The 20,558-nt window shown below is 43.0% G+C and overlaps 1 long non-coding RNA gene across 2 annotated transcripts in view; it reads right to left on the bottom strand.

The window, feature by feature from the left end:
• The window catches only part of LOC105853204, a 139,914-nt gene that overhangs the window by 43,122 nt on the left and 76,234 nt on the right, over positions 1–20,558 (bottom strand). For both annotated transcript variants that reach the window (XR_001145054.1, XR_001145053.1), the window contains exons 4-5: positions 5,593–5,695; positions 5,119–5,244 (exon numbers count right to left, since the gene is read on the bottom strand). This is a non-coding gene — a long non-coding RNA (uncharacterized LOC105853204). The remainder of the gene's footprint in view (positions 1–5,118; positions 5,245–5,592; positions 5,696–20,558) is intronic.

Raw genomic sequence — 20,558 nt, 5'->3', positions numbered from 1 at the left:
GGGAACTTGGACCTGTTTGATTTGTTTCAAAACCAGCTCAGGATGAAAACCAAAACCTCCAGAATGTATTCAATCTACCCTGCAGCAACTGGTGCAAAAGCTGGGCAGACAAGCTGCTGCGGGTGTTTTCTCTTTTTTCCTAAAATCCAAACATGGCTGTACCGGGATCAGCCATTAAACCGTCAAACCTCAATACCAGGGCATAGTCCAGGCTGATGTGGCTCATCAAAGGGCTGCTGCTGCATTGTGATATTTGCATAAACATACATGCAACAGCTAGAGCAACATAACAGAAGTTCCAGGTCACTGTTAGCAATTTCCACCAGCTAACTCTGAATGTGGTCGAAGCATGTCTGTCCAACAAGATGGCTCAGTCCTCAATGTCTTTGCAGTCCCCCACAGTGCCAAGCACATAGTACGTATTCAGTAAGTTCTTGTTGAATAAGCAATAAAATAATTAATTGATCAAATGTTATTGGATCTATATGACTCCCTTTCTTGCTACCGATAAGCATTTGTGTCTGGATCTTATGTCATGTCTCCATAAACCTCTCTGAAGGTAAGGAAAGGAATCAAGTTCCAACAGTAATTCGTCAGCACTGTCAACATGTATTTATATTCAAGAATGTTTATTACAGGTAAACAAGGAAAAAATGAAAACACTCCAAATGCTTAACCACAAGGGAAAGATTGAACACATTATGATGTAAACATTTGACTTTTATGTTTTCAATACATATGAAAAAATGCCCTAATTGTAATAAGTGACAAAGTAGTAGATAAAATTGTATAAATTACATAAACCCAAAATTTTAAATGTGTTTGCTTTCAGGTAGAAATAGGAAGAGATATAGTAAAAAATATACCAAAGTTATTTGCAGTAGCTTTTGCTAAAAATAGAAAAAAACAGACCCAAAATAGAGTCATCATTGCACTCACACACACACACACACACCCCTTAGACCTAATATCTAATTGGTACAGAAGAGGTCACTTGCATGAAAAAATTTCCCAGCCTTCCCTGAGGGAAGGTAGATGTACCTGAAATAATCTTTTCTTTCACTAATAAATCTGTCCCCGCCCCTTTACTGTCTGTAAATGCCCTAAACCTGTGTAAACCCTTGCAGCCCCTACACAGTATACTTCCCAATTCATGAATCATTTAAACCTCTAAATAGATAGATTTTCTTGTTAATACTCTCTCTGGTTGGTGGTATTTAAGGTAATTTTTTTTTCTGGGCCCTCTCTGGTGGCACAACAGGTTGAAAGCACAGCACTGAGTTATCTGCAGCCACTGCAGCATGAGTTTGATCCCAGCCGACCTCTCCAGACCAGCCTGCTGTTCCCCTCAGCAGTATATTTCAGCACATCTGCCTGTTCTGCTCCCCACTTTGTCTCTGGTGAAGCCTTTCACCACCCCTCACACCTCTGGCTTATACCCCAGTTCCTGTATGCATAAATAAATAAATCTTTAAAAAAAAAACAAGGTGATTCGTTCTTCTTGATATATTTCTATACTTGACAAAAATAATAAAAATATGAGATAACCAGCCTTACGTTGGTCACACTGATGTAAAATTGTTTTCCCCGAAACTGAAACTGACAGAACTGCCTCATGGATTATTTCCCTCACCTATATTCCCCCTGGGCCTCCCTATCACCCATGCTCATTCCACTCCCAGACTCCCAAAATGTCCCAACTGGGACACGATGGCATAATCAATGCTTTGCAAACATAACCGCCACATCCAGCTATTGGGAAGCACCGATGATTACCTTAATTTTTCATACTCCTTTCAGATAGCTGGCATTGGGTAAATACAGTCAACTTACGTAGACATATTTGCAGCTATTAAAAACCAAACAATTTGTGTTATCTCCTACCCTTGAGGTGCCTGATACAAGGAAGCATGATTGAGTACCTCACTGATAAGAGTGAACAAATCTATCTTTTGAAATAGGTTATAGAAAAAGCCCAGGCTGGAGATGTACGATATATGTTCAAATCTAGCAACATTTGAATAAGAGGTGAGTCTCAATGTAGTGAAGTGTGCATTCTAGAATATTTGTTTAATAAAAGCCATTTTATTACTCTCAAATCCAAATGGTCCTAAATTGAGGTAGCCAGTGTGGAACTGATTCTTGCTTTTAGGAATAGGTAAGAATTATTTATAATGATTCTATCACTCAAGTATGACTTAGTTCTTCTGATGTGTTTAAAACAACATATTCAAAATAATTATTATTATTATAATAAAAAGCCACTCGAGTACGGCAGTTTTAGCAATCTTTTCTATTTTTTAACTTGCTTACATCCACCTCTCCAGGTAATCTCAAGCCAAAGCCTATCTAAAGCATCATAAATTTCAAACAGCTGCATTACATCATAAGGTTTTATGGTACATCTTTTTTGAAAAAAGAGAAAAAAGAGGCAGAGTTTAACTAAATGTAGCTAGAGAGAGATACAGAAGTTATTTCTGCCTTAGCTCCTTTGTTATGGGTGGAAGAATTGAACAGAAGTTCTATTTTCATTCAAGAGGACAATCTCACAATAGCAGGCACATTGTGGGATGTAAGTAGCTCAAATGAGAAGAAACTGGAGAGCAGTTTAGCAGCTCCTGAAATATGTCAGGGGAGGGAACTACTAATACCAAAGAACATTTGACTATAATGGGAATGTGTTACCACTGTTAGTGAGCCATTAATTTTGTGAAAATTATTTATTTACATCACATTTATTAAATGCTCCTCTACCTCTTCTGCTTTATTCTTCTTCACAGTACATCTCAATAACATGTATTTTGCTTTTTTATTATTTGTATTGCCTGCCTCCTCCAGTTAGCATGTGAGTTCCACGGAGGAATAGACTTTTTTTGAGGGTTGTTTTTCTTTCTTTGGTTTTGAGAAATGCACTTAGAATGTCCCAGCACTTGCAACATGCCAAGAGTATTTGTTGAATGTATCTGAGATATCTGTGATGGGGTAGAAAGAGCACTGGATTCAGTGTCCAGAGTAACTAACACTCCTTGACTCATAGTGGACATTCGGCCATTTGGGGGGTAGACAGGTGCTCACTGGAAGACAATGGCTGTCTGTTATATTGGTAACCCTTCTTATCTGTAAAATGGGAACAAAAATTCACTGTGGGAATGGTAGTGACATTTCTACTACTCAGTATCTTTTTTGGTTGCTGGTATAGAAGGAACAGGAACAGGGCATTAAGAATCCCAGGTGCGCCCTTCCTGGTGGCTCAGCGGGTTAAAGCACTGCACTAAGAAGCTTAAGCCAATTCCTCATGAGTTCGATCCCCGCCTGCCTCGGAGGAGATCCACATGGCATGGCAGACCTCTCCTGACCCGCCCGCTGCTCCCCTCAGCAGTGTACTTCATCGATATGCCTGTTCTGCTCCCCACTCTGTTCCTGGTGAATCCTCTCACCCTCCGCATCTCTGGCCTGTACCCCAGTTCTGTATGAATAAATAAAAATAAATCTTTAAAAAAAAAAAAAAGAATCCCAGGTGCATAAGCAAGGAAAGAAATCACTTACTCTCCCGTGGAAATGAGAGGAGACAGGAATTTAGGTAGAGTGTATGCTTGTATTCTCGCTTGTCTTGCTGCCAAGGGAAGACAGTGAGTGAGCAGACAGGCAGGTGAGAAGCAGCCAAGTGGAGTCAGTGAGCTGCCACCAACTTCCAATGACACACAAGTGAAAAGCAGCCTTCAACCCACTGCAGTGGCCTCCATGAACTGAGGTGCACCCACCTGTCGGACCAGGTGGTGGAAACCTTGATGGGACTTCGGATCTTAGTTCTGGTCAGTAAGTCTCAAGGGCCATCCAGTTTTGGCATTCTTGTTCTTACACTTGTGCTTCCTTGCTGCAGGAGGGAAAGCCTTCCTGCCCTGGCTCCCTGCACAGCTCTGGGACTGGCAGGGCACGTGGCTTGCTCAGAAAGGGCCGAGGGCTTCTGGGTGCAGCACTGACTGCTTTAGAGTGGGGAGCAGGGGAAGGACACCTCTGAGCAGATGTACTGTGTCCAGATAGCTCAGCTCTCTGAGACTCTTGGTGTCATTTCTGTCACTGGAAACCAGAGCCGCGGAGTAGTGATCAGCTACGGTTGGGGGAAAGGACCTCAGCTTCTGGAACTTTTCAGTTGGTCACCAAACCTGGAGATGGTGTCCTGGAAACCCATTTTACAGATAAGAAGGGTTACCAATATAACAGACATCCATTGTCTTCCAATGAGCACTGGTCTACCCCCCAAAATGGCAGTGGGAGGGTAGCTGCCCTGTCCCCCCATAGTAGCGGGAAGGTTCTGGAAGATGTTCCATAGCCTAAGGACACAGGTCCTCTCAAAGAAATCTAGCCTACATAATCTGGGTTAGCCAAAGAAAGACATTTTCCTCCTGCTCTTGCTGTCCTGGGTTGGACATCTCATTGTGTTGCAAGGGTTACAATGTGCTTAAGAGAATTACCTTGTCTTATGACTTCAGCCCCTCCTATATTTAGTGATTGAAAAATATCTTCTTTCTACCAACAAAGAAGCCTCCAGGCTGTGTGGGCCCCAGCTGCTGTTATGTTGAATGTGGGCTGCCTAGATCTGTTGCTGCAGATCCTGTGGGAGGTGAGACAAAGGCACCTCTGGAATCCAGTCCCGCATCAGAAGCTGTCAGCAAGCCCCAAACCTGCCTCTCTCCCAGAGTTCTGCAAACACAAGCTCTCCTGTGACCAGAAGGATGTTCTTCCCTCTGTCCCTAGGGATGGTACGAGAATGCACAGATGTCCCCAAACAGAAGGGAACCCAGAGCAGCCCTAAGGCAGTTGGAGTCCCACCTGTGACTGCCGTGAGAGCTAAGGCTCTTGATTTCCAATGTGCAAAACACCTGACACAGGCACTGAGGCAGCTCTATGGCTCCAAATATTTCCTCCAGGCTTTTTGTGGAACTCAGGAACAAGGGACTGACTGTGCTACCTAAGTTCCATGTGATTACGTCTTTGAGACTCTTTGGTGTTAAAATTTTAAACCTGGGAGCACAACTGACAATGGGGTAAATCAGCCTAATAGGGGAGGCAAGTGAAGAGAAAGAGCAGGCAAAGTGAAAAGGTCTGGAAGCTACTTACAAGTACAAATGAGTCCATTCCTAGCCAAGCCCATGGCTCTAGTTCTGTGCTGTTTCCAGCTGAATGACCCCTTACTTCAGATTCTGCCAACTGGGGTACTCTCTTCTCCCTCTGCCTCTTGGATCCCTGTTTCAGGAAAATTCATTGGGTGGAAGTAGAATTTCTAATTACGTTTCTCAGATGGAAGAGAAGGTCATCAATAACACCATATTTTATTTCTCGGGTGTTTACACCCAGAATGGCATATACAGCTATGCTTGAAGGCTGGTCACCATGCCCAGGGGCCTCATCTCTCAAGTGTGAACATCCCTTCAGGGCAGAGAAGCAAAAAATACCCCCTGGGATGATGCCAGCAAAGCTTCTACACATGTCTCCTTGTGGAACAAGTGGCTTCAGCAACATATCAGATACATTGTGATAGCTCTGGGTGGGAACATTCTAGGTAGAAAAGACACTGTTCCTCCCAATACTTACCCAAGATTGGTTTCAAGACCAATAAAACAAGGTCTCCTTCAGGCTTCTGGAAAACTAAGCTCATGATCCAGTCTGTGGCCTCTGTGGTTTGGATAGGAGTCACCTGGAAATGAAGATTTTCTGAAATTATTTGGTTTATCAGGCATTCAATCAAGCAGTGCAGCCTCAGTTCCTATTGAAGGGAGGTCTGGGGAAAGATACTAAGGAATGTGTAAAGAAATCAAAGACCCAGCCCTCAAATGTCCTTTTATTCCAGTCAGAGAGACATCCAGTGAGGTACACAGGTGACAAATGGTGTCAAATAAATATCACAGACTGGGAGGGTTAGAAGTGCTCTGGCTGTAGAAGCTTTCTACAGGCTGGGTTGTAGAACACTGGGGAGAGGTAGTAACCACCCTGTGGCCTCCAGGACCACTTGGAGGAGAAGAAAAAGGAGGTTGACAGGGAGGGGTAGGGTAAGTTTGTCCACATTCCACAGAAGAACAATGTTGACTTTTCTGGCCTTCATTCCTTTGAGTTTCTCCTAAACCAAGACTGAGAGCTGTCTGGGTCATGTGCTCAATCACTGCTCTGGCTTGGGAACTCAGCAGAGTGTCCCTGCTTTCATCTCAATGACACCACACCCCCAAAGCAGTCTGCTGAGTTATGTCTTTGAAGTCAACTCTCGATTTATGCCATCAGCAAGGCTGACCAGCCTTGTGAGGAATTACTGTGCTATTTCCAATCCTGCATGCCGAATGTCTAGATCAAAATAGCAATCTTTTGGGCCCCTATCTTTCAGGTCTCCCCACCCCAACCCTCCCACCCCACCACCCCCAGCAACAGTACTGCTTCTTTTCTGAGTGTCTTGGATTCACCTTTTCTTTTCTGATTCCTCTAGGCTTTCCCAGGCACCAGCACCTTTGGGTCCCACCACACTTAGATGACCATGGCTTGTCCCACTATTGCTCTATGAAATAACTCAGTTACTCAAAGGCTTGGAAATATCCACAGCCTTGGACGCATTAGCTCTGTTTCTCAAATGTATCATTGATTTCTTGGCTCTTCTATTCATTCTCTCACTTGTTCCTCCAGTGTCTCAGGGCCCTGCTAGCTGCTGGATAAGCAAACTCAAGGCCCTACGTGCAGCTTATAGTCTAAGAGATTGTTTATTTTTCTCCTAAATTCAGATTTTTTTTTTATCTCTTGGATAAGTCATGGCTATCGTACTCTCAAAACACAGTCACACTGTCATACCATACAATAAAAGCCAGTACCATGCCAGACACAAAGTGACAAGTGTAGCCTGAATAAGAAAATTATTCCAAGAAGAGATTTTCAAACAGTATCACACCCCAAGAGCTTCAAGAGTGGGTACTGGGGGAGGGGACAACCGCCAGCCAAAGGGGAGGGAACAGCTCATCTGTGAGCCACGGAACACTCATGTCCTCAGCAAACCCAGCCACCAAGCAGTTCTGCCTAGTCTTCTTGTAAGAAATTGTCCTGGTAAGATATATTTGATGGGAGATGTTCTAAAAGGCACTCATAGTCTCAAGTTTCTGTATTTAGTCTGAAAATCTGCCAAACTATGGGAATGTTTTTTCCAAGTTCCTTTACATCCTCTAGCTTTTTGTTTAATTAATGAACCTGAAGACACCTGACACAAGTTGGGTGACAGTAACACGTGCGTGATAAACAACAAACTCTCATAGACCATTCACATGTGCTAGAGATGAAGCACCTAAAAAAAATTTGTACAATATAAAGGGAGGAAATCTAACCTGCTTAGGAAAATAGTACCACAGTAACAAAGATGGAAGCCATTTTAATAATTTGACACAAATGCTGCATGGTGTCAACCGTTATTTTATTCAATATTCGCTAGGCTCTTACAATGCTAGATAATAATCTCTTTTTTCAAATACTCTGGCTCCTTGCACCAAAAGATTTCACATCTAAACTTTTATTATTCACTTACCATCATTGTGATGATATTTCTTTACACTGTCTGCAGACGACTCTGTTGGACTCTGTTGTACTAGTAAATATTTTATCTAAATGGATTCATTTATATTTAAATGTATTTATCCTAAAAGTTTAGATCACTACCCATAAATAGAAGATCAGAAACTCTTGCCCAAAATAGAAAGTAGCTGTGACAATAAATTTGTAATGATGAAAATAATATTTTTATATAAAATAAAAAACATAAATATGAAATATAAGAATAAATATAAATAATAACGTAAGTACAGCTCATCATGTTCCCTCCCACCTCGCCTCCCAGTCCTTCTAACCATACCCACAAATCCCCATTCACTTCTAGTACTTTCCTTGTTCTAAGCTTGCTGACAATGAATAGTTGATAATTAGTCACATTCATCTTCTATTTGTGCACATTAACAAAAGACTATTTTTCAAAACTCTAATATCAGATCTTTATTGGAATTCTAGACATAGTGCGAGAAAATTATACTATTTAAATAAAATCACATACATTAGGTGGTCTACTAACTACCTATTCACCAAACTCTCCTCTTGCCTGCCCACATGCCCAAAAGTGGGAAATTTGTACAATATATACAAAATGTTTTAGGATTTGAAAATATGATTTTTTCAGACTGTGATGACATTCTAGCAAAAGAAATATGCATCAAACACCTCATTAACATACACCTTTTTGTAATCACTCCCACAGTTAATTTTCTTTCTATGCACCTAGGAAAGAGAGGGAAAGTCGGTCATAGGGTTTGAATATTGACTTTCCATCACTGATGATGATGGCGCTCTCATATTTCTCCCTCTCACATTCCAGAAATTTTCCCTCCTTGCTGCTCATTCGCCCAGGGATTTCTGAACCACTGTCACAGAAAGTTGGCTCTGGTATGAGATTTTACATAAGAGCTTACTGGAGATTGGACTCAGGAGCCACAATTGTGGGTGAGTGAGGGAAGCAACTCGAGGCACAACTTTGAGCTGTGAAATAATAACAAGAGCCTGGCAGGAGCTGGGAAGACCCTCAGAGCTAGCCCTCCTAAGAAAAGAGGGCTGGCTCTTTGTACCCTCCACATCAGCCAATGACTGATGAAGATGTCCCCAGAGAGAGACCTTAACCTGGGGCAAAGCAGCTCTCTTTGGCCAAAAGCAATTATTGGGCCTGGAATAAATTGTAAACCACCAGCAAACAGAGGCCCTGGCAGCAAGGGAATGATACTCAGTCCTGGACAAATGCCACAGCATCCACCTGCAAAGTAAGCCTCATTCCCCACCCCCGCCCCCCCAGGCACTGGCAATATGGAGAAACTACTGACCTGATTTCCAAGCAGTTCTTTCCAAGGATGAACCATTAGGTCTGGAGACTGGAAAGAGAAAGCTGGGCAATATGACTGGGGGAGAGGAGAACCGGAAAACCCCACTCAGAACTTCATATTCCCCTCCACCCTTCAGCATTCATCCCTCCTCCACAAAGTGCCAGAACAAGTGTTGGGCATTTTGATGCCAATGTGCTATCACTCTTAAGATACACCATTCAATCTCAAAGTTATTTTACTGTAGCCAAGTGACAATTCCTAAGAGAGGCTCACCTTCCAGAGAGGCAAGGACATTTGGAAGCAAGAGCTGGGGTGAACTTTCTAAGTGAAATCTCAAGAGTTTTCTGTTGCCAACAGTTAGCCAAGCATTTTCTGAATTGCTTTCTTCTCTTACAGTCTGGAACTGTGCTTTACCAAGAGATAAAGAGCCCATTCTCAAATGATGACACATTTTTAAAAATTGAGATACGAATATGATACCCCAGTCAGGTATCACCAACATAGTGCACCCACCACCAAGTAACCCACAGTCTACCACTCTAGCCTTATTATGCTCCTTCCCTCTCGTTCTCGCCCCTCCCCCTCTCTAGGCTTTGAGTACATTTGGCATAGATGTCACGTGCCAGTCCTGTGCTTCACTTACCACCTTGCATGGGAATCTTATCCTGTTTCAGGTTCAAGGAGTGTTTCTTTGTTCTGTACAAGCATGTACATCCGTGACTCTCAGTTCTAAGTATCTCAGACTCACGGAACAGGTTGGGTCTTTCCAATGCAGCTTAGGGCAGGTGCACTCCAATTAATTGCCCTCACTGACTGCCAGGGCACCTGTGAGTCAGGAAAGACTAATGCCATGTTGGAAGTGATTTCCTTCAGTTTCTTCTCCTTGTAAGGAAGAGTCACTCGATTCAGTGCTGCATGTATGGTGTTTCGCTAATACAAGACACTGTCAGGATATCTGGTCCTGGAGCACGGCCATTGTGGTCCTCAATCTCCTGCACAGGCTGGGGTCCTCTGTAGGCACTGCCAAGTGTGCACAGGGCTTTTTAACTGCACTCAGTGCTGGGAGTCACTGAGGAGATGTTCAGGCTGAACCCCGGAACTCACAGCAGCTAGAAGCCTTGTTTTCTCCAATATGATTGACTGAAGTTCATTACCATGAGGCCTGCTAAAACTGGGGTTTCTACAAATGGGACCAGAAATCTTAGGAGAGTGCAAAAAGAAGGTCCCACAAAGGTCCCCAGTAACCTTCAGTGAGAGCAGCAGGTCAGAAAACGAGACTGGAATGAGACAGCTGCTCTTGGTATGTTCTCTCCCAGATGTTAGGGTTTCCAATAGGGAAACTCTCCTTGGGTTACAGTTGAGTGGGCCTGTAACCCACAGTCCTCCAAGAAGGAGCTGGAGCAGAGAGCTCCGAGAGCACGAGGAGATCCCTCATCCCTTTGTTCTGACTGGATGTTTAACTAGTTTCTTCAGTGCATCAGAAAAGCTCTTGGGAAGCCCAGGGCTAGAGGGACAGGGTCCAGTGTAGCTCAACAAGCAGTCACAGAGCACTTAAATACACGGTGCCATGTTTGGTCTCTGCATGTCTCCTCTAACTCAGTTCCTACAGACATCCTTTTTTTTACTTAGAGACACCAAAGATCAAAGAAAGCAAAAAAATTCCCATGGACTCATATATGACTTAATAAAGACAAAGTGGAGACTTAAAGCTGTGTCTGCCTAGCTTCAGCCCACTTCTGTTGGAGGTTAAGTTCTGTTGGCCTGTATCATATCAGAAACAACAAGTGTTGGTGAGGGAGGAGCAAAAGGAACCGCCACACACTCTTGATGGGAATGTAGACTGGTCTATGGAGGATAGTATAGAAGTCTCTCAAACATTAAAAATAGACCTACCGGACTCTCCTTGGTGGTGCAACAGGTTAAAGCACCACATTATGAAGCTCTCGAAGCCACTCTGGCCAGGGAGTTGACCCACATGGCATGGCAGACCTCTCCTAACCTGCCGGCTGCTCCCCTCAGCAGTGTATTTCAGTCGATCTGCCTATTCTGTTCCCCGCTCTGTCTCTGGTGAATCCACTCATTGCCTCTGAACCTCTGGCTTGTATCCCAGTTCTGGACAGAACTTTAAATCATTTTAAAAAAAAAATAGACCTACCAAATGAGCCAGCTATTTCACCCCTAGGTATCTACCCAAAGAATACAAAAACACCAACTTAATAGAACATTACAGTTCTATTTAAAAGCCACATATGGAACAACCTAAGTGCCCAAAATCCACTGAGTAGATAAAGATGTGGTATATACTACCCCATTATGAAAAGAAATGAAATCTTATCGTTTATAACATGATGGACCAGTAGGGCATCACATCAATCAAAATAAGTCAGAAGGTGAAAGACAAATACTGGATGACATCACTCACAAGTGGAATACAAAGAAACAAAATGAAGACACACACAAAACTTAACCAAAAAACCCTAGAAATCTGGCTGCAGAGTTGAGGCTACCAGAGGGGGCAGGTGAAAAAAGGGATCAAAGGGCAGGGGAGACCCAGGAACGGAGCTAGGGGACAACGGGTGCCCTGGCAGTGGGTGTGGTGGGGTAGCATACATCTGAAGAGGTGTGAGACTGTACCTCTAAATCATAGTGTTATAAACTAATGTTACCTGCATAAAAAAATGATACAATTAAATTAAAAGCAAACAAAAAAATTTCACCCACTACCACCATGGTGCCACCCTATAGCTGTTCTTTCACATAAAGGAACCTTCAATGGCAACTTGGGGTAAGCCAGGCATCCTGCTCCCTTCCACTGGACTACATGCCCTGGGCTCCCACAGAAGACAGGACACTTGAACCTTCTGTCACCTGCTGCAATGACCCATAGGAACCCAGGAAATGTTGCCCACTATCTGGCTGCTGTCCAAGCAAGGCCGAAAGATAAGTCAGCCAAGGAAAGAACTGGCCCGTATTTTCACAAACTGGCCATGTGCCATTCCATGTAAATACTCTGATATACCCTGTTTGGTTCTCTGGGCCCAAACCTCCTTTATTTGCTCTGGAAATCTGGATCACCATTTGCTCCTATGATCTGATCTGTTTTTTTTTTTTAATTGTTTAACCCAGAGGGAAAGTGCCAATGGTAATTAAGCCCATGTCTGTAATTAATTCCCACGATGGGTATCATTCCTCCCGCTCAGGTGGGGGCACAGTGCCCAGGCTGGCCTGGGCACAGTGGTCAGACCTGCTTATATACATCCTGTCCTTCTCCATATTTCACAGATGATGGGAGACAGCTCTGCATCTCTTCATGTTAATTCTATTTGAAATACTCCCCACCAACATCTTAGGGCTCTGCCGTCTAATAAGTGCAGCCAATTTATTGATAGTAAATCTAGGACAAGACAGACTCACATTGATGTGGGCCACAGGGCATTTAAATTAAACAGGAACTCTCCAGCCATCTGTGTTTTAACTTTTTTATGCCTTGATAATAAGCCCTGTTTAGAATAATTTGCTGTGGAAACTGGGACTTCGTGACTGACAGAGAAAGGCCGGGTATAAACAACCCAAGCAGGCCCCTGAATTTGCGAGAATGTCAGGCGAATTTAGACTCATCATAAAAGAATTCTCAGTGACTGTATTTCAATATGACACTTTTATGGTTTTTTATTTTCTAGTCCATTGCAGCCCCAGAGCCCTGGCATGATTTATATAGCCTGGCAGTGCATAATCTTTTGTATAAGATATACAGGCCTCCGGAGGTTTAATTTCTTCCCTCACCGCCACTGACAGCATTTGTGCTTCCCTTCTCTTCTATTTTCATTTCTAATGAGATATTGGACTTTGCTCAGTGAGAGGTGATATTTCCACATTTGCAGCCTGACAGGCTAAATCACCAGATCTCAGTGGTGAGGATACAAACCCATTTAAACTGTGTCAAAATATTCATGGAGCCCCATTGATTTGGGCAACGGTTATTAGGAAGCTATTTGGAAAGTTCAGGTTTAATTTTTGGAGCTTTCTGCTGCAAAATCACTCAGTTACATCACAGAGAAAATGCTATCCAAAAGGATAAAGCAGAGTGAGGGGTGTGGTGTGTTGCATGTATTGTGTTGAGGTTATTTTTAGTGCAGAGATGACCTTTGTTAAAAACAAGCCCCCCAAAAAGTCCCACAGTGGTGCAATGGTGAATATCTGGCATGAAGCAAAGTAAATTCTTCCTATTGAATATAAATGAATAATATGTCAAGCTATTGAAATGTTTTTTTTTTAAAGCAACAGTGAACACAACTGACATAGGAGATTAATGCTTTGCATTGCTACGCTGACTTTTACCTCTGCCTTTGATCTTAAATCTAGCTGAAACTATTGCGACAGGAGTTTAGCTTCTAAGTGGGATGGGTTCAAATAGCCCTGGTTCACTTAGTATTCAGAAGTGTCACAGAGGAAAATTCCCACGAATGGGAGAGGTAAAGGTGGCTGCCTCCGTGAGGGGCTACTGGGATGGAAACACAGCAAATGACCAAGGGAAGGTATTTGGGGGCTGTCTGTTAGAAGTCAGGAGCTGCACAGGTTGAAGGGACCCTTAATCGGAGCCCATTAGAACAAGGTGTTGGGATGTTCTTGGACACAGCAAAAGATCACAGTCCTTTGATGGGACAGAGCACATTTGACCTTTAGACAGCAAGGTCGTTGGCAATAGTTGTTTGATTTATGACCTGGGACTTTATATGAAGTTTATATTTACTAGGGTTCCTGAGTTCAAAAGGACCTCATTAGTTGGTGTACACAACATATATACACCCACATGGGGAAATCGTTTTGGCAATTTGTGAGCGATAAAGTGTTTTCTGCAACACTTTACAATAAGTGGACATTAATGAATGCTAAATTACAGCGGAATTCCTATGGAACAGCATATTACATTCACATGAATACCAAATGAGTTCTTTGTGAGACATGTTATTGCAGCAAATATCACAGGAATTAGTGAGGAATTAAGAAAGGCCACTGTAATTAGACCCGCGTGATAAGAAGTGGCCACCATTCAGATGGCGGGCTATTCACATACCAACTCTTTCTCACCTGGCTTGCGTGAGAATTTTGGTAGCAGGAGGCTGGAACACAGCGTTTCTATACCGACACACTTGAGGCTTTCTCATAACCCAAGAGTCACAAAATCCCCAGATGGCTTCATGTGAATTTTCTGAAAAATGGGCCTACTTGATACACAAATTTCCTAAAATACAGTGAGCGATTTAGAGACAATATAAATGAGAAGTTCTCGGAAGTAAAAATTGTTAAACAGTGGAACAAGCCCCTTGAGGATTTGCGGAGCTTCCCTCTCCAGGCCTTCCACAAGAATCTGGGTTTGCAACAGGTTTCCTTGTGATTCCTACCTCTTCCAAGTCCCAAGGACATGATCATGTGAAAGAAAGGCAAATTCCCAGCCCAGGAACCGTGAAGTCGTCTCCAGAGCAGCAGAACCTTATAGCAACCTCTCTCGCCAGAACTCTCGCTTGCAGGTGACTCATGAAGCTACCACAAAGAATAAGTCCTCTGGGGTCTGCGCATAAACAACAAACTGTAATCCAATTCGCAGGGCTCAGATTCCAGGCCTGGGAACAGAAAGCCCTGTGTTACTGCCAAACCTCACTCCGTCGTCAAGTCAGTCCAGCGGGCAGAGACCCCAGCATTGGGCCTGTGGGGTGGGCATCCCAGCTCTGCTACCTCTGATTAGTCTTAATTTTCTTTTTTTTTATTTAAAGATGTATTTATGCATGTAGAAATGGGGCACAATTCAGAGGTGCAGGGATGGTGAAAGGATTCACCAGACAGAGTGGGGAGTAGAACAGGCAGACTGATGAAGTACACTGCTGAGGGGAGCAGCGGGCGGTTCAGGAGAGGTCTGCCGCACCATGTGGGTCACCTCCAGGGCAGGGGGGGATCGAACTCCCACTGCAGCAGCTGAGGCGAGCTTGCAATGCTGCGTCCTTACCCATTGCACCACCAGGGAGGGCCCAGTCTTAATTTTCTTAAATGTAAAATGGACTGGAGATAGGGCTTCACAAGGTTGGCTGTGAGTTTTAAGTAACCCTGTTGTCAAGTATGCAGTGCAGTCCCCACACCTAGTGAGGACGTCATGTGCTTTAGCATCACTAGCTACCTTGCCTGCTCCTGCTCATCTCCTTGCCCCTCCCTCTCCTCGCTCCAGAGGCACTGTGGGTCATGCCAAACACGATGGTATTGCAGACCGAAGGTAAGGTGACTTTCAAAGACTGTTTCATGAACAGAGAAGATGGGTGAAGAATGGAGAGACAAGCTCAGCGACCTTCCCAAATGCAAACTGTCAGAGAGCTTCTTGCAAATAAAACAGCAATTTCATTCTAATTGCTAGTTCCAAATTATGGTGGGCCATGGAGTCCTTAGCCCTTAGTTCCAGAGTTCTTAGTTTCATTTTCTGGTCTTCCTGTATTTCACTTATGCTGTATTTTTTTTTCAACTACCACTTGACAAGCAAGTGTTGGGATATACTATTCATTCAACATATTTGGACATTTACTGAATACAGGCTCTGTGCTAAGCAAATAGCAGATAAAGGATTGAATCAGACATGAACTCTTATGCAAAAGCACAAAATCCAGTCAATAAGATGGACTCTGAATCACTGACAACCATACTTGGGGTTTCCTCGGAAGAGTTCACTAATTTCTATTTATAAATATGATTGAGACAGCAAAATACTGGGAAGTGGTTAACAGCCACCTTGGCAATGGGTTGGGAGAAAGTCCCCTGCCATTATGTGGTCAAAGGTTTATCACAAATTTTACTAATTTGAAGGAAACATAGCATATAATTTACAAATAAAAAAAAAAAGCAAATGCTATAATTCCACATAGTCAGAATTAGCCAATTTTGTATGAACTTAAGGATCCAACCCATTCTAGGTAGCAAGTGATGCATGAGTGCAGCTCTGACATGAATAGTGGTTGATATTTTCATTTACATTAATGAGTAGGACAAAAGTGAAAAACGAAGACACATGTCAGAACTATATTCGCTCATCATTGACATGAGTGACTTCTTTGCTGAATCAGATTATGGTTTCTGAATACTGGAAAAATATTTTCTCCAATTTTTTGTGCTAGTCACAATGTAGGAGCTGTAGACATGACACACTTTTAAGTTTAATCTGCATTATTAACATTTTTCCATCACTTTCTTAAGTCTAGATAGTCAACAAAACAATAAATCAAGTGCTGATTTGCAGCCTTGGCTGGTCTTCGTGGTTTAAATATGCCTACCGTGGTCAATTTCAAGCTGCCAAGATGATGTGATGGAACACAGAGCTGGGATAAGGTACAGACAGCTCCCCCACTGCCCAAGATTCCTACCATTCAGATTCAACTGAACTCGGTAGCCTCGACACAACCATACATAAGAGGAAAATACAGTCAAATAAATAGCAATTGGAGAGTTTGGGCGTTTATCATTGGTTTTGACATAATGGATCTAATTATAGATGTTCCGAGAATTTCCTTCCCTAGCTCCTGTGGGTCCTCACACATCTGCCCCATCCTGGGGGGCTGCCTTTCAGTGGATGTCACCAGAGAGCAAAAGCAGACCTGTGTGCTGTGCACCCAGTGCTCCCACCGGCCCTCCCTGATGCCCCGAAGGTTTCTCCCAGTGACTTAACCTCAATTTGGAGAGTGCTGCTCTCGTGAAGGTAGCATCTTCTCTGGGCCTCTGGAGGGCTTTTTTACTGAGCAATGGCTTGCATGTATTTTTATTCTAGATTATTTTTCTTCTTCCTCCCTTCTTCGTCTTATTTTTTCACTAAAAAATCCTATCATGTATCTACTTCTCTTGGAAAGGAGAAGCATTAAAATCATTGCTGAGCTCGGCCCTTCTCCTCCGTTATTTGTTCTTTGTAGTAAGAGCAGAACAGAGAGGTGGGCCCTGGATTTAAGCCTGATGGGAGGAGAAGGTGCCTGCCTCACAGAGCCAGGGGTTGAGGAAGAGGGGTGAGCCTGGGTCTCCTGCCAGCTCCCTGCCAACCTAACCCTCTTCCAGAGCATCACCTGAGTAATTGTTTCCAATGCAGACTCTGGGGCCCCATCTCACACCTTCTGCACATATAGATTAGAGCTCAGGAGTTTGCTTTTCAACAAACTCTCCCTGAATGCCCACACACAATTAAATTAACACCACTAGGTTGGATCTTATGTCAGTAGATAATCAGACTTCTGGTTACTGTGTAATCTGGGAGTTTTCACATGGCAGGTGACGATGGTTTTGATTGGTTGTCTAAGAACACCTTCAAGAGTGAGAAATTAATAGCATAGAATGATAGGGCAATTCTATTTATGGCCAAAATAGCAGATAAAAGAAAGAGAAGCCAGCCTAAATGAGAGAAAAGGCAATAATCAATATCTTAACATAAAACAATAATGCAGCTGGTCACATAAAACAAACCCACGAGGAGCAGTCCATTGCATCCTTCGTGTCCGGTCGTAATGCAGCACACAGAATGCAATGCACATTAACCAGGGCACAGCTCTTCAACACTGAATATTCTGCCACATTGCAAGCACATTTATTTCATTTGAAAGAAGAATGTCCTGTTGCCAAGCCATCAGATGACAAAAAGAGATATATTTGATGGATAATAAAAAAGGGTCTGTCACAGCCTCACAAAATACATTTCTAATGTAAATGCATCCAGTATGTGGAATTCATACCTCTGATGCATAGATACCTACAGAGAAAGGCGTGTAGGGACAGGAAAGCCTGTCTGGCGAGGCAGGAGCGTGGCCAGAGAGGGGAGACAAGTTTTAACAATAACAAACAACAAAAAACCCGCTCTGCAAACATCACTCACTTTTTCCTCAACCTGTTCTCATGATACAGATTGACAGTCCTTTTAATATGAAATAAATCAGGCAGGAGAAGGAGTGTCTGGAAGAACATACAGATTGAGGGCTGACTGACAGAACGCCTCCAAAACACGCTCTGTTTGCATTTGCCTTTGTAGCAGCTAACTTGAAAGGATGTCAGGCTCTTTGAAAGGCGTCGAGGATGCATTTTGAACCTGGAGGATGAGTGTGTAACATATTTACTTGAGGACCCCCGAGTCGCTGGCCCCTCTGCGTGCTAGCAGGGATGCAGTGCAAGCAGATCTTGCAGAGGCAAGCAGCCTTTTCAATCTCCCTCCCACTATTGGGGGGAGTAAAAAGGCACTTTGTCTAATACCTGGCTACAAGTTAGGACCAACCAATCATCCCAACCAACGCACTCACATTGAAACATTAGCGACTAGTCACTTCTCACCACGAACCCTCGCTGGTAATGAGACATGTCACCTCTCAAGGTCGATGTCACTACCACACGCACCCTGCCTTAGTCCAGCCGAGATGCTGAAGTCCCGCTAGTTAGCTGTCTGCTTGGATTTCCCATACTGTCCAGTGTTCGGTTATCCTGAAAAGCAAATACCAGTGCCCATCAGTCATGAGACAACCAAAGTCAGTTTCAACATCCCCCATGATGCAAGGGAAAGCATTTTTGCTCTAAGGCAGGCAAGAAAATATTTCAGAGGTACAGCATGAGTCAGGAGTAAGACTAGAGGAAGAGTAAGAGAACAGGTAGTAGGCAAAAATAGAAAAAAAAATGTGGTACTTAAAGTGTGTCTTCTCTTATCCACACTTCTGTTTTGAGCATTTCTGCCAGAGACCCTACCCAACCTACACACCTGTCAGGCAGGTAATCCACAGTCTGCTCCCCTAAACCTGGCTCCTTGGTCATTCAACAAGTAGTGGCTGAGCATCAGTACTGGTCACTGTCCTGGATGCTAGAACTAACTAAAATGATAATAATTCCAAATTTATTTTGTAGTGGGTGACTACAAAGAACCAAAACACTCCCTAAAACAAGGTAAGTGTAGGTTGTGAGTGGTGCTGTGAAGGAAGTTGGAGAGTAATTGACACCCATGCAGGTAGCCAGGAGGCCTTCTTTACATGGAGTGATCAAGGGTGGCCTGCCCAAAGAGGTGGCATGTAAACTGAAACCTAAAATGTAAAAAGCACAGGATGGGCAGGAGGATCAGGCCAGGCACACAGACAGCGTCCAGATGAGACAGTAACATCTCCTGACAGCACCTACCTCGTGGGGCCACCACAAAGATGACAGGAAATGGGTGGTTCCTAAAAAACATTTATACTGTGCCTGGCACAAAGTCAGCATTCAAGAAATGTTAACTGCTACTATTATTTTCAAAAGTTCAGGGTCATTTGGGGATGGGCTGGGAATATTAAGTCAGCTTCTTGGGGCCATTCTGAGCCAGTGTGCCTGAGACCCTATGATGTCAGGCCACCAAAAGCATTCGAGTGCAATTATAAAGAAATTACTTTCCCAGCAATTAATCACCGTTATAAGATTGCCAATACATATCACTGCCGCGTTATGACACATTGCATCACACATGATCAGAATGCAGAGTAGAAAGGGGGCCATTTGTAGCTGACCTTATTCAAGTCAAATCAGCTCAATCAATTGAAAGTCAGTAGGAGTTTTGCCTGAATAAGGATCAAGACCAATTATTGAAAGGTTTAATAGAACAAGGGGATGTTTTTAAAGACATTAGATCTTAGCGTTCAGATAGGTTCACAGTTCAGATAGATTGAGGCAGCACCTCTCTAATATGGAAAATACATTGTTCACAAAGGTCTTCTGCTTGGTTCTTTATTTCAAAAGGATCTATCCATATGTTTGTGGGCAGATGCAAAAGTGAGAAGAAAAGTACAAATAGCTAAGAGAGGTTTCTAAAACTGAAGTGGAGCAGTAAAAGGATGAAGCTATCTCACTGACTGTATATATGCTATGAACTTGGCTTATTTCTTCCTCTGTGCCAGATAAGAGGACGGTATGGGGAAGTTCCATAGCCTAATTTTGCCACCAGATTTTTGCATTCTCTTTCAAGTTCTACCTTGGAAAATGCGACTGATTATAACATTGGATTAGAAAAGTTGTTATTCAGAGGATAAAGCTACTATTGAAAAGTTTTTCTGTATACTTCAAAGTCAATTTCATCTGTGGGTTGTTTGCTTTTTGTAATACCTGTGGGTCTACTCCTTTTTAGTCCCCTCAAAATGTCAGCAAGCAACTATAGGGATAGGCTCTTTGCACCCACTAGCTGTCTTCCATAGGCACCTACTGGCTTAACACCATCACCGTTTTAATGAGTCCAATCAAAGCATTTGATTGTAAAACGCCTTGGTTGAGAGACTTTGATAAAAATATTTCATGTCTAACTTGGCATACATATTTTCAATTTGATAGGAGAACAAAAACAAAGATGCTTGGTAGACCATGAGCAATCTGAGAACAGATATCATGTCTTTTAGTCTTCATACCCTTGCCATGTCCTGCACTTATGAATTCTTCAATAAATAAGTACTCTGCAACTGGTAAATTACCAGGAAGTTAAATTGCTTTGTCTAGACAGAGAGGATTGATTTGGGCTGTGGGAGTCAAGTTGAAAAAGGTACAGTCCAGATTCTATGTAGAAGTGGGAATAAGAGGCCCGACTGGAAGCTGGATACATAATCTACAACAGGTTTTTTTTTTTTTTAACTTTTTTATTTATTAAAAAGTTTATTTTTACATCATTTTTCACAT

This window comes from Condylura cristata, unplaced genomic scaffold (assembly GCF_000260355.1).
Source record: "Condylura cristata isolate star-nosed mole 26May11 unplaced genomic scaffold, ConCri1.0 scaffold00005, whole genome shotgun sequence".
In the NCBI taxonomy this organism is placed as follows: Eukaryota; Metazoa; Chordata; class Mammalia; order Eulipotyphla; family Talpidae; genus Condylura; species Condylura cristata.
Note: the sequence above shows the minus strand (reverse complement) of the source record. Positions and strands in the feature narration are given on the sequence as shown.